At 41.4% G+C, this 24,891-nt stretch overlaps 1 protein-coding gene and 1 long non-coding RNA gene across 3 annotated transcripts in view; one reads left to right on the forward strand and one right to left on the reverse strand.

Moving 5' to 3' along the window:
- fut8b (fucosyltransferase 8b (alpha (1,6) fucosyltransferase)) overlaps positions 1 to 24,891 on the reverse strand; it is a 110,001-nt gene that overhangs the window by 60,909 nt on the left and 24,201 nt on the right. The window lies entirely within an intron of this gene.
- Positions 4,528 to 9,427, forward strand: LOC148153067 (uncharacterized). Its single transcript, XR_015761782.1, has 2 exons — positions 4,528 to 4,594; positions 8,417 to 9,427. It is a non-coding gene; the product is annotated as an uncharacterized LOC148153067 (long non-coding RNA).

Below are 24,891 nucleotides of genomic sequence, written 5' to 3' on the forward strand. Positions count from 1 at the left end.
TACAAATGGGAGACGGATCATTTTACGTTCCAGTGGAAAAACGGGGGTTAAACGATTTGAACAAACAAAATACTTACTCAACTGCGCTAATGTGATATTTATCCGCATTTTGGAAAAAAATAATATTTTATTTATCTATATTTCTTACTAGTATACATGAGTAATTGCAAGCTAATTATATATCTAGAGTAAAGATTCCTTTTTTTAAAATAAAATAGCTTGAGAAAAAAAAACAATCGTCAAAATAAAAGGTAACATCTGACAAGTTTCGTGTGAATTATATTGGCTGATAAACCAGAGTAATGTAAGCCTGGGAGATCATTTAAATGTTACCATTTAACTTCTAATCAAATAAGGACGAGCAAAAGTCAATTATTTCCCCTCTCTTTTCAAGAGGTATCCACAGAGATGGTCTTTCATTTTCATGAACGAACTGTGTGTGCTTTCGCTTTCACTAAAGCACTTAAGCTGCTCCACTTCATTGCAACTTTGGGATTAAGTCTCCTCAAAGTGGCTAAAGGTCTCGGAGAAGTTCTACCGGTGCCATCGCTTGGCCCGCTCCAGCTTGGCGCTCAGAGTCCCAGCCAAGCGCCCGGCCTCTTCTTCAAGGTTATCTCTGTGGAAAATTCGCTGACAGCAGGATACACATGGACTCGCGTCCCCAGGGTGACACTAAGATTGGTACTCATGCGTACACGCACCCACACACACCTCACTGGCCAAGTGGTGGGGGTGTGATGTGGCTCATTTGTGCCAACAGTGTATGCAAACAGGTTTTAATTGCCACAGAGGGACATAATTAGCAATGAAAAGCACCTATCACTCCTCTGCTTTATTACTTTTTATGTCCACATAAAACCGTGGCGTTGGGAGGAGGGGGTCACACCTGCCAACCCAATCTGTCTCCCGACGAGAGAAGGTGGATCTCAGGGCCGAGCCACGGTCAAGGGCGGCGTTGTAAATCCTCCGTGTCAGGGAAGGTGATGAACGGGCTCTGCAACGGAGCGTGCGTTTGCGTTTGAGAGAGACGAACTTACAGAGCAGGAGTCAAAGACGTCCAAGCGGCTGCATGCATCAGGCCTCCGGCGAGAGCCGAGGACCTTGGGTGTCGGGGGTGTTTATGTGGTGATGGGCGGCTTGCGGAGAAATTCCAAATCGATCATTTACTCTACGCTCGGCGCTGTAAAGGAATCCTGTGTGTGAGCCCGACCGCAGGCTGCGAAGAACCTTGACCATCGTGACGCGAGAGCGAAAAGAATAAACTCAGGGTCAGAGTTACCCCTCCACCTCGAGCTGTGTTGCTGCTGGGACTCGCACGCATTTACTGTCTGTTCCAGTTTCTGTTCCACATAATGAGTCCCAAAGATGACTGACCTTTCGCAGCCCGGGGTGCCGGGGACCGGCTAAAGAGAGGGGAGGGTGAACGGGTTTTCAGTGACCCCATGCAGAGGGTGCCAGTCTTCATTTGGTCATTCTAAACAGGCTTCCTAGACATTTTTCATAAGAGTCCAGACCAGAAATTTTCTAGAGTTCTCACAGTTGTTTTTAGATGCACATTAAATTGCATGGCAAAAATATTTTCTGGAAATAAATGTTACACTCACCAAGCTTTAAATACAGAACCAGCAAGCAGAGTGGAAGGAATACGATGCTTGCAGAAACAGACGGAAATAATGTATGGATGGAAAAGATGGATGAATGTGGAGACAGATGATCAAATATATCTGAGTCAATAAAATAGGAAGTAAAATAAACGTTTTGTAAACAAAATTAAATCCGAGCTGGAAAACATGACTATGCAAATGAACTGAATGCACTTCATTTGCAGTAGAAAAGAAACAGAAAAAAGAAAGGAATACCAAAGTAATATGCACGGATGTGTGATGCAGCTCAGTGGATCCTCTCAACATTCACATTGTTCATATTACAATCAGAATAAAGCTGCAAAAGTGCAAATACTGCTGCAAATACTGATGATTTTCATTTCTATAATTTGTCTGCAGTGAACGCAAAACAACAGTAAAAGCTAAACAGTCCAAAAATACTCATAATTACTAGTTCCTCAGTTTACAGTTACGTTTGTAGCTTCTAAATGACGCAGACATACGTTACTTTCCCCTCGCTGTGCACTGCAGCAGCAAACCCTCCTTTGCGGTATTTTTTTTATTTTTTATTTCTGTCTCTTTACGACCCTCGCTGAAGGTTTTAGTTGGCCCTGATGGATTTAAAATGGCAGAATGGAAGAAAGATAGACGCTGTCAGTTTGAGGTGTGCCAAAGTTGACACAAGGCTAGCATAATGCAAGGTGGTTTCATGGTAATGTCATCAATTCCGAGAAGAAAGGACAAGACTACAAATGAGGCGCTTCTGGCTTAGACGCAGTCACGTCTTTGGGAGGAAAATAACGCAGAGATGTTACACAGCCTCCAGACGATTTCACAGGCAGGGCAGAGTCACATCTATGTAAAACCAAGGCAGGGACGTTCACCCTTTACAAAATACAACATTTAAAGCTCAGGATCAGTATTTGTAGCATCTTTACATACAAATTTCAATATATATAGCATAAATTATATATTATTAAATGTGTGATAATATATCCATAACACCAACATTGTTTTCACCATCGGTACATTCCTACTTTTACCATGAAAATCAAAAAGATTGAATGAAACTGATATTTTCTTACTAGATAAAAACTGTCACATTTATATTCAGCTCCCATGAGTCAACATCAACTTATGCAACATTTGCTGCTGCTAGTCTCCAGGGGTTGGCCTCTACCAACTTTGGACACCTCAAGGCTGAAATGTTCTGCCAAATTTTATGAAGAAAACTTTTCAACTTCAGGCATCTCTGACTTTTAAGACGATGCTCTCCTCGCTCAGGCGGCTACATTAAGTGCAGTTTTGTTAGGTCTGTTTTTGTGCTGTACTATTTTCATGCACAGAGTTTGAACTGAAAAGTGCTCTTTGAGATGTTTTGTATATTAAACCTCCTCTTCATGATTCTCTTTGTTCACAAATGTTCTCTGAAGTCAGATCTTTATTGGGACTAGGTGACTTCTGAATTATTTTGGTTTTGCTTGATTTAATTTCGGGGTATCGGAGTAATCCCACTAGAAAAAAAAAATCCAATAAAAAACACAATAAAGTTTGTGGTAGCACTGTGACAAGATGTGAAAACGTTCTGAGATGTGTGAATAGTTTAGTAAGTAAAAGATAAGAAAAAAAATAGGGAAACTATAGGAGAAACACTGCAGTGAGAACGAACGGAGAATAAATGTGTCGGGGGTTGAAACAGGCGGTTAGGGAACACCAGCCACAGAGGGAGACGGGGAGGAAAAATTGCTGTGATCTCCTCTTGCAATCTCCCAATAAAAGCGAGGATTGACGAGAACAGGGGGGCCCCGGCAGTCTCGTGTGCAATAAGTTACATTTCCAGCACAATAAGCAGCACGCCCCACTGCTGAGCATTTCATACCCCTCGCATCTTCGGCGGCCGAATTTACAGCCGGCGGTTAACTCCCATTATGTCCTGGCTCAGGGCAAACGTAACACCGCCCTGCAACAATTCAAAGCTCCCTCTCTGAGGCTTGAGTCATAAAGCAACGATGACCGGGGCTGGGAAAAGAAAAGATGAAGAGGAGAGAGCTTTGGCAGGCGAGACGCGAGCAGCTGTGGAAGAGGAAGACTAAAAACAGGGAAGAGGGCAAAGGACCCAGCTCAAGCGTGTAGAGGCAGACAAAAGGAGAGAAATAGCTCTAGAGACATACAGAGGTGGAAAATAATAAAGAGGGAAGGAAGGAAGAGAGGAGACGAGACGTGTGGCAATGAAAAGAAACACGAGATGCAATGGAGATTCATCACTACGCTACATAAACTCCCATCATTTCCCCCTTAATGGATGGCTAATATGCTGACCTTAAGTCTAATCAGCGAAGAACTCCTGTGCTCTGTTCAGCCTTAAAGCTTTCACCTTGACGGGAAAAACAAAAATTAGCTGGCACCTGTCCCAGGCAGCTGATTGCAAGGTAACCTTCCTGGCACCGTGCATAAACAAAATCCTTCTGCAACGAGAAAAACAAAGCAGTTTCATGCATTTTGAAATGTTACCGGATTAAAAGAGCGTTTGACCGAAAAAGACAAGATTGTTGAAGTTTAATCTATTTTAGGATGCGGAGTCGAGCAGAAGTCGGGACGTCACCGGCGAGCAAAGCGTCGCTGGGGCTCTGTGTTTTCTGTCAGCTTCATCCTTTCTTTCTCGTTTCTTAAGATATCCAAAGTGAGATGGAACAAAAATAAAGCATCGGCTCAACCTTCAGCCACTGGTCGGTCTGCATTGTGCTTCTGACATGCTGCCAACCTCCATAAATAACAAGCAGACTGTGAAATTAATAATTGACAAGTGTAGATGAGACATTTTGTTGCCTTGCCCTTATATGAACACCTCTGCGGGTGTTCTTCCCTCTTCCACTTTATTTTGCTCCCTTGCTTCCTCTTAACTTCATTTCCTCTTCTTCATCCTCGCTGAATTTGGTTAGCGCTTGGCATTTAAACCCCAACCCAGTGGGACCTGAAGGGAGCAGCGTTGGGTAAGCCTGTAATGAATTTTCTAATTTAATCAGTTTGGGTCTGGGTCACTTGAAAATATTTAAACAGTCTTACTTTAATTTAACAATGAGAAATTATGAAATTCATGAGCACTTGGATGTACACGGTCTTGTACTCCTTGAACTCTTTCACATTTTGTCACATTGTAGCCGTGAATTTTATCAGGACTCCGTGTAATAGACCAAAACAAAGGCAGTGCATATTTTTGAAGTGAAAGGAAACAGATGATCTTGAACATTTTTTATGGACAAAAAATAATCTGAAAAGTGGCATTCGTATTCAGAAAGGGTGACCAAACGACTTCTTTTGCCCGGACATGTCCACTTTTGCTTTAATCGACTGGCGCGCCGCACAAAATGCAAAAAAAAAAAAAAAAAAGAAAAACTTTCCTTTTTTTTGATATCTACTGTACGAAATACAGCGGGCTGCGCTCCAGCTCCGCAGCTGATGTTTACAAAGAGCAAATATAGCTTTACGTACAAGACGGAAAATACGGTTCCTTCATATCATTCCAGTTGAAACAAAGGGGCCAACGCAGTGAGCCACAGCAGCAGATAGCTGATGTGTCTCTGTTCTCATCCCGTAGATCACATGGGCACAAAAACTATAAAAAAAGGTTGTGCAAAAAGAGGCTCAATCTATTAAATTGACTGAGGATGAAAGCAAGAACTAAAGAACGGAGTGCCTTTCTATTTTTAATATTATATTAAATGTAATTTCAGATTTTTGTGTAATTTTGACTTGTGCTTAATGACGTTTTCAACATTTTCACGGTTACTTTGTTGTATTCACTCGGAATATAAACTCCTACGCCTAACACTGCATCTCAACTGTAACTGATTTTATGACTGTTCACCGATAACTGAGATACATTGGGCCTAACACAGATCTTTCTTCATTACATTGTCCCACCAGTCTCTGGGTTCTTTGTCGTCTCAATCACTAAAATCAACATCAGGTGTGGGCGTCTGTCATGGTGAGTGAAAGTCTATTCAGACGGTCAAATAGAGTAAGTGCACGGCACCTACGTAGGTGTTGCTTTGGAACGGTGCTTTTGATTGCAACATTCCAGACACTTGTGTTTCATATATTTTGAGAAATTGGCTTCTTTTCCTCCATGTGTTGCATGTTCTAAAAAAAAAAAAAGGCCAAAAGTTCAATTTGTTTTTGAGAGAACATTCCTCCACGTGAGCTGTGAATCTCTGCAGCTTCTCCAGAGGTACCACCAACCTCTGGTGGTTTTCTCTGATGAAGGTTATGTCGTTAGTTCTTTACCAAACCTCTGAAGCTTCCGTAAAGCTTGGTGGTTTTTACATACGAACATGTGAAAAAAGAGAGAGAATCACAAAGAACTGCAGTAACATCTGGTGGACGGGACCGAAAAGGAGGTCGATTCTTGATCATTTCAGAACATTTCCGAGGTATACAGTTCTTCGCTGCAGAAGCAAATGTTCACCGGTACTGTTTATTCATTTTCTTTCATCTTTGCTAAAGAGTTCCGCCTTTTTTATGCTCTCGCTGCATCAGTCTGAATGCATCATAAGCCGTATTGACAGACCGCCACGTCCCCGTCAGGTTGCGTTTTCTGCTTCAGGTCCGTACTCGTGCGTATGCATGACTTCACCTCCGTCTCTTCCACTCCGCCTCTACGTCTGGAATTGTTGTGGGTCTGCTCGGCCCATCAGCTTCCACTTGGATGATTCTTTCCACTCGATGTGACCTGTTTGTAAGTTGTTAGTAGTTAATGCATATATTATGTAACCGATTCCTTGTGCCGATCCTCTTTTCTTTTCTTTTTTTGTTGTGAATGTAGGGATGATTTGCTTTGACTGGTTCAAGAAGAGTTTATTCTGGTGTTGTACCAAAACAATCCTGTCATCAAACTAAAGCATTTCTGCTTGACTGGAGACACTAATCAGATTCACTATGTTCAGCCTTGACTTTCATGAACTGCTTATATCATTGGCTGTTAGTGTAATGAAACTGACAATTACAGGCCGTGGCAGACATTCCCTCCGCGGCTTTTCAAAACCAGCTCCTGCTTCTTCTTTTTTTCCCGGCGTATTCACTCGTGCTTGGCCCCAAATAGCTCAACTCAGCCGGACACGAACGAAAGGAAGAGTCAATAAGGGGAAGAAAATCCTTGAAGAAGATGAAGCTGTTTACTAGTGGATAAAAGGAAGCGATTCCCCATTGTCTGCACCGGCCCCCCGAGAAACCTGCCACCGTCCTTCTACGTTCCATCACGGATCTGTCGCTAAAAATCAAAGCTTGCGAACCGCAGACGAGAAAACCGGAGGTTTGGCGAGTGCGGCCGACGCAGTCACACTTACAAACTAAATTCCTTGCGTTCGGACAAGAACAAAAATACATTTACGCGTTAGTGCAAACAGACGGATGTTTCTGGTCCTGCCCTCCATCCGGAGCAGGCACCACAGAGGCCTTATTAGCACACAGGAAAGCCAGAGCAGAAGTTTACACAACGTGACTTGGTAAAAGCTGAAAGTGAGGAGAGAAAGACCAAACATTTCTCCCAGTGCTGGCGGAACACAGCAATCCAGCTGGGAGCAGCTGCATCCTTGCTTCGACACGCTGGCGCCCTTACAGTTGGGAGGATCAGTCGAGGGACATCCTGCAGGGGACAGATGGACTCCTTCACGATGCTTTGGGATGTTAACGGTCAACTCGTTTTGCATCAGACGCCGTGCTGTTTTCACATAGACCTTATAAAAAGATATATAAACTTTTTCTTTTTTTATCCTTATATTCTGATATTAAACCAGACTAAATTCTGTTTTTGCTCAGTTAGAGTCACTGAATTTATTCTTTGGGTTTAACTTTACAGATAATTTCATTGCCACTTTATAGTTTGAATTGTATTCTCAGGCTTGTATGGCTTCCCCCTCTTTTTTTTAACTCTAAAAACAATCAGAAACGGTCCGGGTAATTTAATCAACTTGTAATATCTCAACAAAATTTTAATGCAACAAAATCTCTCGAGACTACATGATTTCTACTTTGAAGTTTTACTTAAAATATATCCAGATAAATCTATGGAAATTGTCAAACAGATTTTTATTTGAAAAAAAAAAAAGTGTGTCAAATAAGAACATCCTTGAAGCATTTTTATACGCAAAATTCAGCTAGTTTTCAAGTTTCTTTGAGCTGTTGCCTCAAAGTGGTGCCTCGATTTAACCTAAACACTTTAAAATCTTTTAAGCCAAGACATCGTCATCATCATTCCCAAACTGGTAAAGGCACAAGACTCTTAATGTATACAAACTTCTAAGTTTAAAGAAAGCAAAATAAAAGTTCTCTAAAAAGTTATTTTAGCAAATAGGAAAAAAAATCTGTTCATCCTAAGTGGCTGAAACAGAAAAAAAAATCATCTTATTTGATGTCAGACAAAAGAAAAGGATGATGTATGTTTTGTTTTTTTTCATATGGCGTACGTAAGAATCTGGTTCGAACTTTTACATGTGCAGCATGTCCAGTGTGAACTGTCCATCAATCATGCTCCAGGTTTGTCGGTAACACGCTGATTGTGTTTCCCCTCCCTCCGACTTCCTTGCAGCTACTATTCTCTGACTGTGCAAGCAGCCGCTGTGCACAGCTGTCATGTGTTGGATGAAAGTGGAGTGACTGACACTCATTGTTCAAGATTGAATATGCATTTCTCCCTCCAGGACTGACGCATGCCAAATGAAGGACATTTTCTCAGATTGATGACATCTATTTATAACAAGAGCTATCCCATTTCGCTCTTGTGGAGATCCAGTCACCATTTCTTTTTTCTGTTTTAGAGCCTGCTGTACCGACTCTTCCGATGGCGTCACGGGAAGAATTCAACGCGAATCAAGAAAGACGAAATCAAAATGGCCACAACCCTTTCTGCACAAATTATGCAAAACTAAAAGTACAGGCTTATATGTGGAGGTCAATCTTGAGACACCAAGGTTACGTCCCGATTTGATCGATATTGGTCAGGCAATTGTGTCTCAGCGCTGCAGTCAGCACGGGTCTGGAGAAGGCCGAGCTAAACTAATCTAGTTTTCTGTATAAGAGATTGGTCTTTACGAAAAGCCCTGACAAATTTTGAGAGAGAGGGACAGAATGGGTGATGGCCGTAGCCGATGAGTGGACGCCTGAGCCAAAAGCGTGCTTCACCATGAGGAATTAAGGAGTTCGCTATCTTCAGACCCACTAAATAAGTCTGCACCATCTGTGCTCCTGTCTACCAAGCGCTGGGCCCTGGCTCGGGACAACCGCCCCGCCGCAGCTCATCAATGCCAGCCGAGCCGAGGAACAAAATCCTTCCTCAAAAGCTGATCCTCCCCTAAAGCGGCATCAGCAGCTTCTTGTTCAGCTCAACAAACCAAAGCAGTGACTTCCGACTGCATTTGGTCCCATCTTCCTCAAATGAAGCACAATTTATGTTGAATACACTTGGTGCATTTAAATTTTAAAAAACATAGGAAGTACTTCCATTGTTCCCCATGCATTATTTTGGTACACAGTATTTCGGCATAGGCTATGTAGCAAAACTCAACAGCTTTAAACAATTGTGGTTTGAATTTTATTATCGTACTGCTTCTATGTTTAAAATTGTTTCATTGAGATGCCATAGACCTAGGAATGAGTGTGTGTGTGTGTGTGTGTGTGTGTGTGTGTGGCCCTGTGATGGACTGGACAAATGTTAGAAGCAAATGATAAAACATTATTTAGACTGTAATAACCAATGTGTTGTACTATATTTTAACAGAAACGGAGCTAATTGTTTCCACTTGGTTTTAAATAAAAGCAATTAAATTCTGTTCTCCATTTTTTTCTTAAGGTACTGAAGCCATTGAATGACTGATCTGGCCAGCTGTGACATAAATAAAAGTGATGCACAAAAAAACAAAATCGCCTGGTCAAGAGAATCAGCCCTTAGACTGTATTATCTACGCCTGGTTGAGATATGTCTGTGTGACCGGTGGAGTTCTGCGTTGTGTTTGGTGTGGTGATCAGACAAACCACAAGACATCAAGTCTGGGTTTGGAGGCGGTCTCCGTTTATTTATTCTGTCAATCGGGAGATATTAGCATTAGCACCTAGCATGTGCTCCAGTTCTCCAACCCGATCTCTCCCCAGTGGAACGAACAACAAAAGGGAAGAGGAAATTAATAACTTAATATTTATAATAGTCCTGGAGGACCCTGAACAAAAGAAGAAGAAAATAAGGCGGAGTTGGAGGACCGAACCCCTTATAGTAGACACAGAAGAACACAACAACAGTCAAATAGAAGCAAACAAATACATGAAAGAACACATTTTGTGGAAATATACAACTATTAATATAGACCCAGTTACATTTGCAGTTCATTAAGGCTGAAGGAGAGCGAGAGAGAGCAAGACGCACAGCACGTTTTGTTCTGTTCTATCTGTTGGCACGTTTAAAATCTAGAAATTTCTGGATTTTTGAAAATCTCCAATTTGTGCTTCTTGGGGATTTTTATGTAATAAATGCACACAGAACTGAAGTGAATGCTAGTGCATCATACAATACTTTATCAACTATTGGCTATTCACTGCAAGTGCAAAAGAATACTTGTTAAAATTCAATAAGAGGAACTTCTCTCACACATCTCTGTGGTTCTATTAGAAGTGTCATATTACAAGAACCAACTTCCTTTTTTTTTTTTCTCAACATAGGGAGGTGTTAGCATGACCTGGGAGCACTTAGCATGGCGTGGTCACATTTTATTTGATTTTTTTTTTTAGGTTACTGATCAGCTGGTCATCAGGCTGAAGTGGGCCTAGTACAATCACCAAGACATTTTTCAGTGCGACTCCATCTCTGATAAATCCAGAAAAAAAGCACGTGGCATGCAAGGTAAGCCGGTTCAGCTATAATGAACACGCACTTCAAGTCATAACATGCCAGAGGCAGAGCTTGTGTTTACAGTATCGCATTGCATCATGAGATAAACGTGGGATCCTTACGACCGGTTAGGGAAAGTCTTCCCTGCAGAGATTTCTATTGCAACATCCCCCCACCCCCGACGCAAACGGTTCCTTGACTCAGAAATTCAAATCACGTACCCTTTAAATTCAGGATCCCAGAGAAACACAAACCCTAAGAGGCAATTTCTGTACAAATTATGCATTGATCCCGGCGCTGCTGAGCAAACCACCTATTATGCCAGGTTTGAACAAGAGAGGTACTTCCTTGACCCCGTCTGTATACCTGTTGATAATGGCCCGGTCTGGTCTCAGTCTGTGCAAAGGTAAAAAAATATATATATATATTCATCCTGCTCTACAATCTTTCCTCTCCTCCCCAGTCTGTTGGATCTTATCCTCCCAGTGTGTCCTCCGCGCTGTCTGCTTCTGTTCCCCTTCCTGTCGGTAAGCCGAGGGCCAGCAGAGGGGAACGTGCTGCCAGCATCTTGGCCTGGTTGCCTGGCTCCCCACAGCCTTGTCATTACTGCTGGCTAACAAGCAGAGAGCGAGGGACGTCTGCGGCTGCTCTTCCCCTTAACTAACAAAGAGAAAGACCTCATGGGTAACTGTGGGAGATGCTGCAGCGCAAAGGCACAAGCTCCTGCTGGACACATAATGGGGCTTTCTCATTACAGGCTGTCTCCTACGGAAAAAAAGGGAAAAAAAAGTTGTTCACGCTGGGTTACAGGTCCTTTCAACTAAGCTCTGTGGGACTGCAGGGGTAGAAAGGAACGAACATTATCTGCACGACCTGTCACATGCCACTGCTTTGAATTATCTGATGCCGCGGTATATGTGCGGCCTGTTTCTTTTTTTCTGTCAGATGCTAAAAATGTTTATGCGCTTCCTTAATGTCATTTTTGCCGGTAATGGGGACGGGGAGGCAGAAACGGGGCAGGACTCGCGCAGCCCAGGGATTCTTCCATAAATATAGATATAACCAAGCACAGACACGCGCTGAGCTTTCTTTGAAGCGCACAAACCTGCAGCGTATGCAGGCTCTCCCCTGAAGTTGGCAGGCGGTTCCAGTTGACGAGGAGTTGGGAGGGGTTATTAATGGTTTGTATACAGATAAATCCTCCTCCAACCACTTGCTTGATGCTCGCCCTCACCAGATTTCGGCTGAGAGTCCCGACTGAAGCAGGGTGTATTTTGGCAGGGCTTCTGTTGACATTTCATTGAGTCGGCTCAATATCACATCTTTGCTCAGGCGCAAAAAAGTCTCCCGCTCTTTCACAGACTAACGAGTCGGGCGCCATTTAACCTGATCGTGCAAATTTACAGAGGTATCATAAGACGGAGCGAAAAACCTGCTGCGTTTGAAAGCGCTCATAACGTCTGGGAAGTTTTGTTTTGTTTAAACTGCTTCAGCCGTTCAGTCGAAAGCAAGCACCTAAAGTTGGTAGCTGTCTCCCAACAGTGGGCAAAAATATGTAACAAAGGATTGTAAACCCTAATGCAATCCTGTGCAACAGTCCTGCGGTACGTGCTGCTTTTGTCAGGAACACAATGCCTTTTTGTTGGCTGTGTAAGAGAGGACTGTTATGATCATTTCTCGGGCTGAACTTGGTGGCGGGTTTGCGCAGAGTTGTGTTTTTGTTCCGCATAATAGAAACACTGCTGCACTGTATTACAATAATAAGCTTTTAGATGTCATTTTGCAGACAAAAATAACAGAAGCTTTGCAAATGGATTCAGCTTATGAGGGTTAGCTTTATTAAGGTCGCCGACTGCACCAGTGCAAATCATTATGATCACTGCCACGGCTGCTTTTTTTTTTTTTTTTTGCTCCATCTAAAGCATTCATTATATCTTCACTCTGCAGGAGCCCTGGGTTGCATGCGTCATAAAGCAGCAGTGTGTTACCAGATGCCATGACAACCCCGGTAGGACCTAATATTCAGATTTCCAGCAAACTAACACAACTAAGACAATATCACTTTGAATGAAATATTTACATTTTAATCTGACTCAGATAGCTTGATTCAGGTTAAATAAATTCCTTGTGAATATTGTGCAGAAACGTTTTTGTTTATGCTGCGTTTGAAGAAAGCCTTCATGTTAGAAGTAGACGAGGTCACATTGTTCCAAGATGTCCATGAATGCTTCTCTGTGTGTGTGTATAATAACGGGGGAGTTCCTTCTTAGAAATTAATTTCAATACAATGCAAAGAATTCCAGTGCATGTTGTCTAAGAAACTCTAATAAGAGTTAATCATTTGGATTCCTGCAATTTCATTGCAATTTTCATGTCTTTTTTTTTTTTTTTTACCAAGTCATGAATAAATGGCTTTCAAACATTGGTCCAACTTTTATAATTATATGGGATCTGCTCATGCGCAAAACACAAGTATTTTTCATCCTCTATTCCAGGGGTCACCAACTCCAGTCCTCCAGGGCTACCATCCTGCAACTTTTAGATTCACCTCTGCTCCAAAATGTCTGAATTCCCTCACCAGCATTCATTCCTCTCTGCAATAGGCTGGAAACGAGCAGTTTATTTGATCCAGGTGTGTCTGAGCAGAGACGCATCTAAAAGTTACAGGACGGTAGCCCTCTAGGACTGGAGTTGGTGACCCCTGCCTATTCCGTCTTTCTTGCATATTTTAATCAAATTCTGTAAATTCTGAAAATATAAAATATGCATATTTTGCGTTTGAACTGTTTCTAGAAGCAGTACAGACCCAAATGGAACACAAAAACATGCAAAAACTGACATTTGATTAATAGGTTCACTTTAAAATCAACTACCTGTGAAAATTCCTACCACGGTTTCATTTACAGCCTAATTTTCAGGCCATGTTTGTTTTAAATATCCATCCATCCATTTTCTTTACACCCTTGTCCCTCAGTGGGGTCGGGAGGGTTTCTGGTGCCTATCTAAAGCTAACGTTCTGGACGAGAGGCGGGGTACACCCTGGACAGGTCGCCAGTCTGTCGCAGGGCAACACAGAGACAAACAACCATGCGCACACACACTCACACTTTGGGGCAACGAAACCGGAGTACCCGGAGAAAACCCATGCATGCACAGGGAGAACATGCAAACTCCATGCAGAAAGATCGGGGCCGGGAATCGAACCCAGAACCTTCTTGCTGCAAGACAACAGCTCTACCAACTGCGCCACTATTAACTTTAGCACTTGAATCAACAGCACCCATAGTGATAACACAGAGACACTCTGATTAACAAAAACCGTTGATCATAAATCTAAAGAAATTCCTTCTCTCCCCTGACACAAAGGCGATCATCAAGTCTCAAAGGAAATACCTTCATCACTCTTCACCAGTAACGCAAACAATTGAAACATCAATTAAAATATTTCCCCAAAAGCATGAATCCCAAAGCCACCATATGACACGCACATACAAAAATAAAAAAAATAAGAGCTACACACACATTACTTGAGTTTTTCATTTCTACAGAAGTGATGCTAGCACCCCCTTTGATCCTTCAGCGGCTCACAGATGATCCACAGCAGACGCGTTACCACCCAACCCTCCGGACAAGCCCTATGTGCACTCAGGTCACACAGCTGATCTCTGACGGGTTGCGCACTGAGGCCCCAGCAGGGCCGCTCTGAGACCAGTTCTCTGACCTCTGGTAATCAGTCTCCAAGGGCTGGGGGGGCCGTAGGGAGGCTCACGGCTGGACCGTGCTGCCAGGTTGTCTCGTAAACGGGCCTGCGCTCCCCTCGGGACCGACTCATGCATGCTGCAACCTCGCAGCACCTTCTCTTCGCGTCACAATGAAGCGAGGTGACGCTGTTGCCAAGGTAACTTGGGAAAGGAAGAGGGTGGGGATGAGGCGAAGTGGTACAGATGTGATGGTTTGCTATCGGGCCACGCAGTTGAAAAAGTCTGATGAAGGGTTTTGGGAAGTACAGGGGTTTTGTTCAAAGGGGAGCAGAGAGGAATAGCAAAGCTATTTTTTCAGACAAATTGCAAATACAACAGCGCGCGCGTGTGTGTGTGTGTGTGTGTGTGTGTGTGTGTGTGTGTGTGTGTGTGTGTGTGTGTGTGTGTATGTCTGTAAGCATGTCTAAGCAGAGTAGTGCTTGGTGAAACTTAACCGACTTTGTGGAATGTAAACTAAGCACTGCAGCACCCGGCTCCTGCCTGCCCTCAGTCACACTCCCCACTGGGAACCAGCATGCTGCTGGTTGCCCCCTCACCCCGCCTCCGCCTCTGCGCATCCAGCAGCCAAACACAGGGCCAAACACACCTTCAAAACCTGCAGCTTCCAGCAAGTCTACCTTGTGTCCATCTCCAATTACGTACGGATAAGTTCAAGCGGGAAAAAGTAAGCAATCACTTACCGCACAGGATAACTTCCCATCAATGTTATAGTCCCAGAGCAGCAGCTATCTCCCTGCGACCGCCCCAGGAAAGGTTCAGTGCTTTAATCTAATCTGATGACAAATGATTCGATTATCCTGGCTACTGATTAACCCTTTCCGCCTGCGTTTTGCTCACCTATAGCTGAGCGGGGCTCATTACTTCCACCATCCTCTCCCTGGATGTGGCTTGACAAATGCCAGAATGGGCTGCCTGTGTCACAGGCTTGATGCATCGTGTGACTGAATGTGTGTGTAACAATGGCTTCCCCTGCACCCGTGGCTCACCGACCATCTGCAGCCCACCGTGGGACACACGACGAAGCCGGCTGAGTCACCCATTACCCAAAATTAGACCCATCCTTCCACTATTCAAGACAGGGGGGCTGCAGGCAATGTCACGCACTTGAAGCCATTATATAAAAAAAAATAAAAAAAACAGGTTTTAAACGGATTTTGCTCAGCAAATACTATTAGTCCATGCCCTGAGATTAGAAACATGACAGATGTATTTATTTTTTTTAAATCTGAGGAAAAAACGGGCGTGGATGGAGAATGATATTAGGAACATTCTGCATCAACGTCATGGAGTTCGTCTCTGGGAGAGAGAGAGGCAAGGAGCAGCCACAGCCCTGAAGGTAATGAGCGAATAATGATAAAATATATAAAGATGCAAAAGCATCAGGCAGTTAACTAATCCATGTACCAGATATTAATAAAACTATTACAAGTAGGGCTGTTGTAAACGAATATTTTAGTAATCGAGTAATCTATCGATTATTCTTACGATTAATCGAGTAATCGGATAAAAAAAATTATAAAATGAAATATTGGTAAATCTGGCATAATACCGGTGTTACTATCAGATATCAATATCAGTCCAATTTTTCATATTTGAGCATCCCTAACAGTTGCTTTTTTGTAGTTTAGAAAACTAACCTGTAACAATAATAGCTCACTTTCTAAGTTAACCAGAAGAAAAGTTATAGAAAAATCTGAAATTATATTGAATTTAATAACAAAGAGGCAGGCTCACAAATATGCTTATAAAAAATGTCTACAATCCAGCTTTTAGTTTATGTATTCATCTTCAGTGAGTTTAATAGATTAATTAAACTCACCTTGCCACCTAACCTGTCACGCTTTGGGTTTGAAAATACGGGAAATGCCGCCTGGAGTGGGAGGAGAGGGCGAATGAACGAACATGGGGTGGAGGGGAGGAAATAGACCAGCGGACTGACGAACCGTTAGACCGGGGGATGAACACGGGGGGAAGCAATACGGGATATTTACGACACCTTCACTGGTCACACTCAGAAACTCATCTACCAGCCATGTACGATGCGCTCCGCCACACGTTTCTTCAGACCGGGATATGAAATTTATTGTGCGGTTCGTCGGTAAAGCTACATTTACACGGTAAGCATCAGCTACTCAGCCGCCCGCCCTGTTCAGGCTATCCGCTCACCTCAGCGCTCTTCCCGCCGTTCGCTTTCAACCAGCAGCCCCGGAGGAGAAATGCTGCCGTACTCCAGGCATTCCCCCAGTCATTTTAAGGTCGGGCATTATCATCAATCAATAAAATCCCCACGGGCCAATCTTGAAGATTGGACTTTATGCCGCTGAGACTTAGCTTTTGTCAACAACTCAGAGGCGGAAGTGAGAGCTCCGCGCAACGCAAATGAAGTCCCGGCCGGAACACGGTGCGCTAACTACTAAAACATAAATTAACGAAGCTTCGAGGCAGGTAAATTTTCCTCGAGGAATTTTAGTAATCGAGGTACTCGAATCATTCGAGGAATCGTTTCAGTCCTAATTACAAGACACCAATCGTTTTCTCTCAGTAGAGGAATAAGCCATGAATTTAAAACAAACACAAAGGCAGATTTGCAAATGCACTCAATTTCTGGAGACATGTCCTGTGATCTGGCAAAACAAAAACTGAACTCTTTGGTCATGAAGTCCAATATTCCCATTCTCGGAACAAGAGGGATCTTGCAAGCCTGACAACATGATCCCAAACTCCAAAGCATGCAGACGGCCGGATCGTATAGTGGAAGTTTTTTGGCTGCAGGAGAGACTGGTGCACTTTACATAATAGACGGCCTCATCAGGTGACAATATGCAGAACATTAAGATAAAACAGGACAGAATGGGTTTTCCTAATGCTCAACAAACCTTATCATGTCGCCACATGGTTGCAAAGTAACTTAACAGTGTCAGTGATTTGGATTGGCTGTGACAAAGCTCTCATCTCAGTGCCACAGGAAATCTGTGGGAAGAACTAAAATTTAAAACAAAGAGTTTGGGAGAAAGTCAGCCTGGAATACTGACGGAGTTAGGCAGTGCCGTCAAGAGGAATGGGTCAAAATTCCACCAAACTATATGAGAAGATTCACCTAAAAGGCAATGTTACCACACATTAATAAAATGTATGTAACCTAAAGGTAAAAAAGAAGTTAACAAATAGAAATATTTTGGGTAATCCTAACCGATATGTAGCAGGAATGTTTAGTATATTTAAGCATCAGACGGGGGAAAAAAATGAAAAATATATATATTTTTAAAGATCTTCAACACTTTGAAATTTTCAGGTTATTTTCTAAATCCAAGAAAAACTAGAAGTTTCAGAGCTCTGAATAAAATCCCTTCTTAGGAGGCTGCAGTAATGTTGAGCCGTGCTGATTAAAGGCCTTATTTCGGCAATCAGCTGTCCAGCATGCGGGCCGATTTATCCAAACAACATACTCGGTTCAAACCACATGAAATTGCCACTTTGTTCATAAAACGTAATCTGATCTACTCCTGCTTTTTTTTTGTTGTTGTTGTTTTTTGCCACACCTTTCACTATTTTCTCCAGTTAATAATTGCAATCGGATGCCAAAAAACTGCTGCCTAGCAACTAAATATTCACCCTGCGGAAATCACGTCAAATTTTCAAGTAGGGGGGGAAAGCAATCTTTGTAATGTGAAGTTTCCAAATCTCAGTTGTGCACCTGCAGTGGCATGCATATGAAAAGAGGAGCAAACCCTCAGTCAAAATTACAAAGCTAAACACCTGCAGAGACGCCGCATGTTTTTCAAGGCAGCTGTTTTGATACAACCGGTGTTAAAACCCAGAAAAATAGATTATTTTTTTCTTTTTCTGTTGAAGTTAGCGTTGATTTGTCGAAGCCATTATTGTTATATTAAATCGCAGTACTTTGCAAAACTATTTACTACTCCCTTTTTGTTTGCGTTACCTCAAAACGATGTTTTTACTTTTATTTTTTTAGTAAACACAAAGTAGTGCATGAATGTGAGGTGGAAGAAACAGGTCTTCAACACGTTCTAAAATGTGGTGTGTGCATGTGTATTGAGGCTTTTCGGGTCAATACATTGTGCAACCTCTATTACTGCAATTACTGCTGCAGGTTTTTTGCGTTGTGCCTCCACAGGCTTTGCACTTTTTGGATAAAGTTTTATAACCTAAGACTTGCTTTAAAGTTCTGCACAGCATCCCTGGCTCTCGGTGCTGCGGCGCGTTCTTTGGTCTTCATTATGCTACTTGTTCATGAATGTTCTTCAACAAATGAGGCCTTCACTGAACAGCTGCATTCATCATGGAACAAAAATGGCCCGCAACGCATCTGAAAAATCTGAAAGCCTTCTATCGTATTCTTTCTGCTTTCCAATTATCCACGTTGCATTGATTCATCATTTAAAATCCCAATAAAGACATTGAAGTTCGCGGTTGTTGTGACAGAAAATATGAAAAGTCGAAGGAATATGAATAGTTTTACAAAACACTGTGGCTGGTATACATTTTTTGGGACGCAAGAACCAGGATGAAGAATCAAATGAGCGTTGCCAAACTTCTCACTGATCGACTGAAATCCCTGATTGGAACTGTGTAATGGGCCTACTGAATGTCTCTCTTTTTTTTGTTTTTCCCCCAGCGCTGAATGCTTTTGCAGCCTCTTAAGAGGGATGAACATTAAAATGAAAGTTAGAGTCATATATTTCCCCTGACTTGTGGTGTTCCAGCTCAAATTGATCCAGCAGTAAACATATTTCTTACCCAGAAGATCGAGCGTGTGCCGGTGGCTAGCTGGCAGTGAGAGCTGAACTCTGTTTAGTCAGAACAACAAAGGCTCTCTGTCATAAACACCAATGGGTGGAGGCTTTGCGACGAGCACAGCCAACAACGTGGCCGCGCATCATTTCTAGTTGGGTATCTGTCTGATCACAGATGTGATGTGCTTCCAGCTACAGATGCAATTTAGCAAATTTATTTGGGAATACATTTTGCCTTAGATCTTATACTTTTGTGATGTTTTTTTTTTTGCTTCCCCACGTGCCTGTTGATAGTAATGATAACAAAAACAACATGGGAGGCATGATTTACTTTAATCATGAGTCCAAAGAAGAGGAGCTACACCCTAACTGTAAAACATAATGACGTTTAATCACTTCTCTCATGTGCTGCTATGATTTATTCAGTAACCACTCTAATGAAAGATGTTTTAAGTAATACATGTGCAAGACAACAAAGAAGACGCAAACAAGGATTCCTAATTTGAGGCTATAAATCATTCAGTTGAGGGATTTAATTACCAGTTAAAAGCAAACAAATGAGAAAATCAGGGAATTGCAATTGAGCGGTCATATGCTAAAAATTTAATACAATAATTATGGTCTTTGAAAAAGATGACTAAAAAAAAATCTTTTTAGTAAAATGAACCTTTTAAAATCTCGAGGAAGACTAAACCCGGAGCAATTTTCGCTCTAAGCTGCCAATGTCACACATCCGCCGACGTACAGAATCAATCTCTCTCTACACGTCTGTTGGGATCTTCTTAAAATCCCGTCTTTTCAGGAACATTGATTGAGCAACCTCTGCAAAGAGATTTAATGAAGCATCGGAGAGTTCTGAGGCTTACAGGGGATGCTCTCGCACATCCTCCTCTGTGGCTGTGTATTCTGGCAAGTAAGGGAATAAGAGTAGCAACGCAGACAACTACAAGGGCTTGTTCTTTTTTATAATTAATGATGTTCTTGTGAGACCTAAAAAAAAAAAAAAAACGAACCTACTTATCTGATGTGGGCTATATGCATGGCTGCTTGTTAGGAACGTGCCATTTCCAATCTCATGCTAGAAAAGGAAACAGAGCGAAAGATTCAGAGTTAAGCAGGTTTACGCTGAACAATAAGAAACAAGTGCAGCTCGGTAAGTACGCCTCGAAAGACGAAGTTTATTTCACTTAGCCAAAAATAAGTGTAACTTTTTGACATATTTCAAACTTTTACAGCTGGTAAATAAATAAATTCGGCTTTTCTGAAAATGTAAATATTACGTGAATGTTGTCGTACACAAAACTATGACCATCCACAACACAGTGAATACTCAGTGGGGATCCTGTTTCATTCATTTCTGCATAAATTCAGTTTGGCAGCGTAAGTTATTTTCATAGCAGTGTCCAGCTTGTCTCCAGTGGAAATGGCTACGTTTTCTATGGGGTTTAACCAGCAAACTGACTCAGGCTAGCTAGTCAACAGTGATAGAATGGCCAGTAAATCAGGAACTGGTACTTTTGGCAGTGTAGGTAATTGTTATGTCTAAGCCATTAAAATAAGCAATTTAAAAGAGGGTCATACATTCTGATTATTAATTTTTTTTGTTCACAGAGACATTATAATCCATTTTATTTCAGGTTTAAATGTTTTCAATATTCAAAAACAATATTGTTTTTAGCTGTGCTTTATTTTTGGGTATTTAAAACCATCTTCCAGTTCCTGTGTTAAAGGTTCTTTACAGAATTAATATTTGAGAATAATTTTGAGAGGGGAAATTCAAATTATTCTGCCATATAATATGCCAAATATTATCATTTATCACAATAATTATTGGGACAATTTATCATCCAGCAAAATGTGTTACTGTGACAGACCTTGTCAAGTCCCCTGTGGATCAGAAACAGCTTGAATTATGTACCTCTCTGCTCCGTCTCCAAACTGTAGGACCTCAATTTGAAGATGAAACAAAAATGTGCTTTTATCTAAAAAGCGGACTTTAGACCACAGAGTGCCAATACAGTCTTTTTTTTTTTCTTTAGTTTGTTTAAAGCATGTCAAGTGCTACTTTCTAAAACTGCCACATGTGAGATAGCAACATTCTGTATTGAAAATCTTTTTTTATTGTGTTGAAATTACATGGCCTGAGAAACAGTTTGGGTTTTAGTTAGCTGTAAGCTACGATAATCAAAATGACTTATTTTACAATCGCATGTTGCAGGAGATGCTATTAAATTCTCGCTGCAGTTCAATGCACCAAAGGTTATATGAGCATGTCGGCAAACTAAAGCCACCGACAGCCGGGTAAATAAATTCACATAGTGCATTCTCACGCTTATGCACATTTTTTTTATTTTTTTTTATGAGTTCACACTTGTCTTAATTTGACGTGCGCAACTCAGTCTTGTCTTGCTTTGGATGCAAAATGGTAATTACTCCTAAACCGTGCAGCAATAATGAACTCGTTAGCATGCTCAGCCCCCTAGAATTCAGTACCCCGTCTCCGCGCCGCACTCCTGATGGAGCAAAACCTGTTTTCATTCCCCTAACCGCTCAAAGGGATGCACTTTGAAGCAGACACCGAGTCACGCGGCTCCATTTGTCGCCGCATGTCCAGCAGCCAATACTCACGCAGTTTCCTCAGATGTATCAGCTCATCTAATGAGATTGATCAGTCTTGTCCCTGACTGCAACTGTCTCATGTGATTAGCGGAGCACGAGGATGGTGAGGGGGGGAAAGAAAATCTGGTACAACGTAATTAGGCAGGAGACCGTGAGGGAAGGAGAGTTTCAAACCAGCAAGCAGGGTCCCAGTGTTGAACGTTTAACGTGAACATAAGCTATCAAAATAATTAGATTCATTGAACATCTTTTTTTTTTATGCAAAAAAAAAAAAAAAAAAAAAAGGCGGCAGATACTTGACTTGTGTGGGAGCAACTGAAACAGAGAGGCAGTCTCGAGGGAATGTAGCACACGCTTCAAAGGACAAGTCCACCGTAATTTATGACTTTGGATTTTCTGTCATAACGTATTTTTCTAAATCTCTGTCACGCCATTTCTGCGTTGTACTCCAGTTTATTCATGCTAATAACGCCATTTCAATCACACACTTGAGATTTTTCTTCTTTTTTTTTATGTTTGCAAATTTGTGTTTGACTAAGTCTTAAAAATGAGACTTTAAAAGGAACATCTGGCTGTTTTTCCACATACTCATATTTGAAAGAGTTATAAAAGTGTTTCTCCTCATTGCTTTGTTAGATTTTAAGCACAGCCTTTAGAGGATCTACACACTTAACTGGCTCACACTAAACAAACCATGTGACAATGGCCTTAAACTCCTTCTTGTAAAGAAATTTCTAGTTTTATAGAAGCAAGTGTAAAAGCTCTTTAGTGTTTCTTCTGTAATTATACAGAGCAATAAGAAAAGAGACTACTGTGTAAATTACAAAAAAAAAAAAAAAATATATATATATATATATATATATATATATATATATATATATATTTTTTTTTTATGGGATTTTTTTTCTTTCCCTTTACGTTTCCTCTGAAACACAGATTTTGCATCTTAGTTTGTCTTGTCCTGCCTGGGCGGTTTCAGACAGTGATTCTTGGACTTTTTAACATTTGTTATGATGAGTGTGATGCCAACCGGAGATGTGTTATCATACAGGGGCAGCGAACTGAGGTTTTTCTAATGCCTGGAATACAAGCCTCAAATCTCCTACAGGCTGAAGAGGAGATGTTGCTTATGCAGGAAAGAGGCGAGACGGAGAGCTTACAGGAAGCGGCAACCCAGTTATTATGGGCAATCTAAGATTTTCAGCAAGCAAAGTAGATAAGACAGACAAGGGGTGTAAAGATTTATTAGGCTCATGAGAACTATGCAAAATGAGATTTTTGCCTTTTTTTTGTTGGATAACTAACAATACTAATTTTCTCAGTTTTATAAATCCCAAACTGAGTTTTAGTAATCTGTAATTAATGCAGGAAGATTCAGTCTACTCTTTGTTTTGTGGTCTTCAATCTTAAAAGTGGTCTTTTTATTCAAGTAGAATATAACAATTTAAAATTCTATCTGAAAAAAAAAAATCTCTATTTGACTGGGTTTAAATTTGATCTGACAAATGCTTTAACACCAAAGGATTTTTCTGTCATTAGCTGCTACATGTGAAGATACTTTCAAACATGCTCACCATCTTTCCTACTTCAAAATAAGAGTCTCAGACAAAGATACACAATATCTAGAGCTTTTCATTACATCTTCTTGTCTAATACGTGACTTATTTCACATGACAAAGACATGCTCTCTGCAGTATCTCTGTATGGCAAAGTTAAAAAAAAATCATAATTTTCTGTCATACTATTCCAACAATCGAACTTGTTTTAATGAGATGCCACAAAAAAAAAAAAAAAAAAATGTTGGACTGACTAGAATTTTCTCCCACTGTAAGTAAAACTGCACTGGCCTTCTCCCACCTATTGCTGGCAACTGCCAATCAGCTGGCAGAAAGAAGGCTCCTACGTACATGTCCTTTACTTACAAGAAAGGAAAAATTCAGGTTGTGAAAAACATGGACTGCCATGTTGTGCAAACCAAAGTAACAGCGACCATACTCGTAGTAAAGTAGCGCTGCTTTAAAACTATAGTTGGCAAGCTGCGAAAGGCATGGCTAAGTAGCAAACCGCAGACTGGCTAATGGAGTAGATAGCCTGACTAATTAACCAGTTAATAATGGTTTATTATGGTCTTGTTACTCTATAAAGACCAGAATGGTAAAAACGTATAATGTTCTGCGCAATAAGCACTGTAAAATACTTAACACTCTTAAAACAGCAGTAAATAAATGTTCTAGTTAGCGCAACATGTATTGCACGACAGCATCAAGCTAATCTGGACTTTAATCTCTTCCTTCTTGACAATGCAACTAAAAAAAGAACAAAAACAAAAGCATGTAGCATGCATGAAGCTCGTCTTCAAACTCTATACCTTCAATAACCCCACTGATACACAAGGTTGCTTCCTGTGAAGAAGTAACCTTTTTTTTAATATACCTAATTCTCCACACTTCCTGTTCAGCAACAACTGTATGCAACAATTAGACATTGAGAATTGCTAAAGTACCTTTTAATTCTGCCAATATTGAAGCCAACAATTGTCCCAGTAAGATAAAATACAAAATTCCTTATAAAACTATGTTAAAGATAAAACATCCTAGTATGTATACAAGAAAATATGTTGTATAATTGAGCCGTCATTGAACAAGATCACAAACAATGAAAAAGTGAAATTGGATTTTTTACACCCCTTTACCTTAAGCCAGCTGTTTACAAAGCGCCATGTGTATACTCTTGACTTTGCACTCTGCCACACTCTCAACGTCTTTACTGCCAGTTAGGTCAAGGACGGATCGGGGAGACGCAGCTTCAGTCAGCGACTGACCTCTTTATCTAAGAAAAATGTTTGCAGGGGCTCTGGCTGTTTGTCCACCGTTTGACTCAATCACACCACTAAATGGGCTTAGAGTCAATGCACATATTGCTGATTACACTTCAGATGGCTGTCGGGAAGTAAACATTTGAATGACAGCACAAACAGAACACTGTGAGAGACACGGCACTAAGCTTTGCCAAGTCTCGCAGTAAATCGTGAGGATCGCATATTGAAACACGTGGCACCTGCCAGCTCTCTGTAGAGGCGGACATTTAAATGAAATCGGTTACACCTAGCGTAGGCAATTTATGACAATACACCGATTCTAACATTGCACTCGCTTTGACTCTGCATACAAGCGTTGGGTAAATAGCCAATCGGCGAAACAGAATGCAGCTTGTTTGCAGCATAATTTCACACCTGGGAGTGAGAAGGCTTTTTTTTTTTTTTTTTTTTGCAGTTTCAGTGT

The sequence above is a fragment of the Poecilia mexicana genome, unplaced genomic scaffold (assembly GCF_051168715.1).
Source record: "Poecilia mexicana isolate PSO_F unplaced genomic scaffold, ASM5116871v1 scaffold_21, whole genome shotgun sequence".
In the NCBI taxonomy this organism is placed as follows: Eukaryota; Metazoa; Chordata; class Actinopteri; order Cyprinodontiformes; family Poeciliidae; genus Poecilia; species Poecilia mexicana.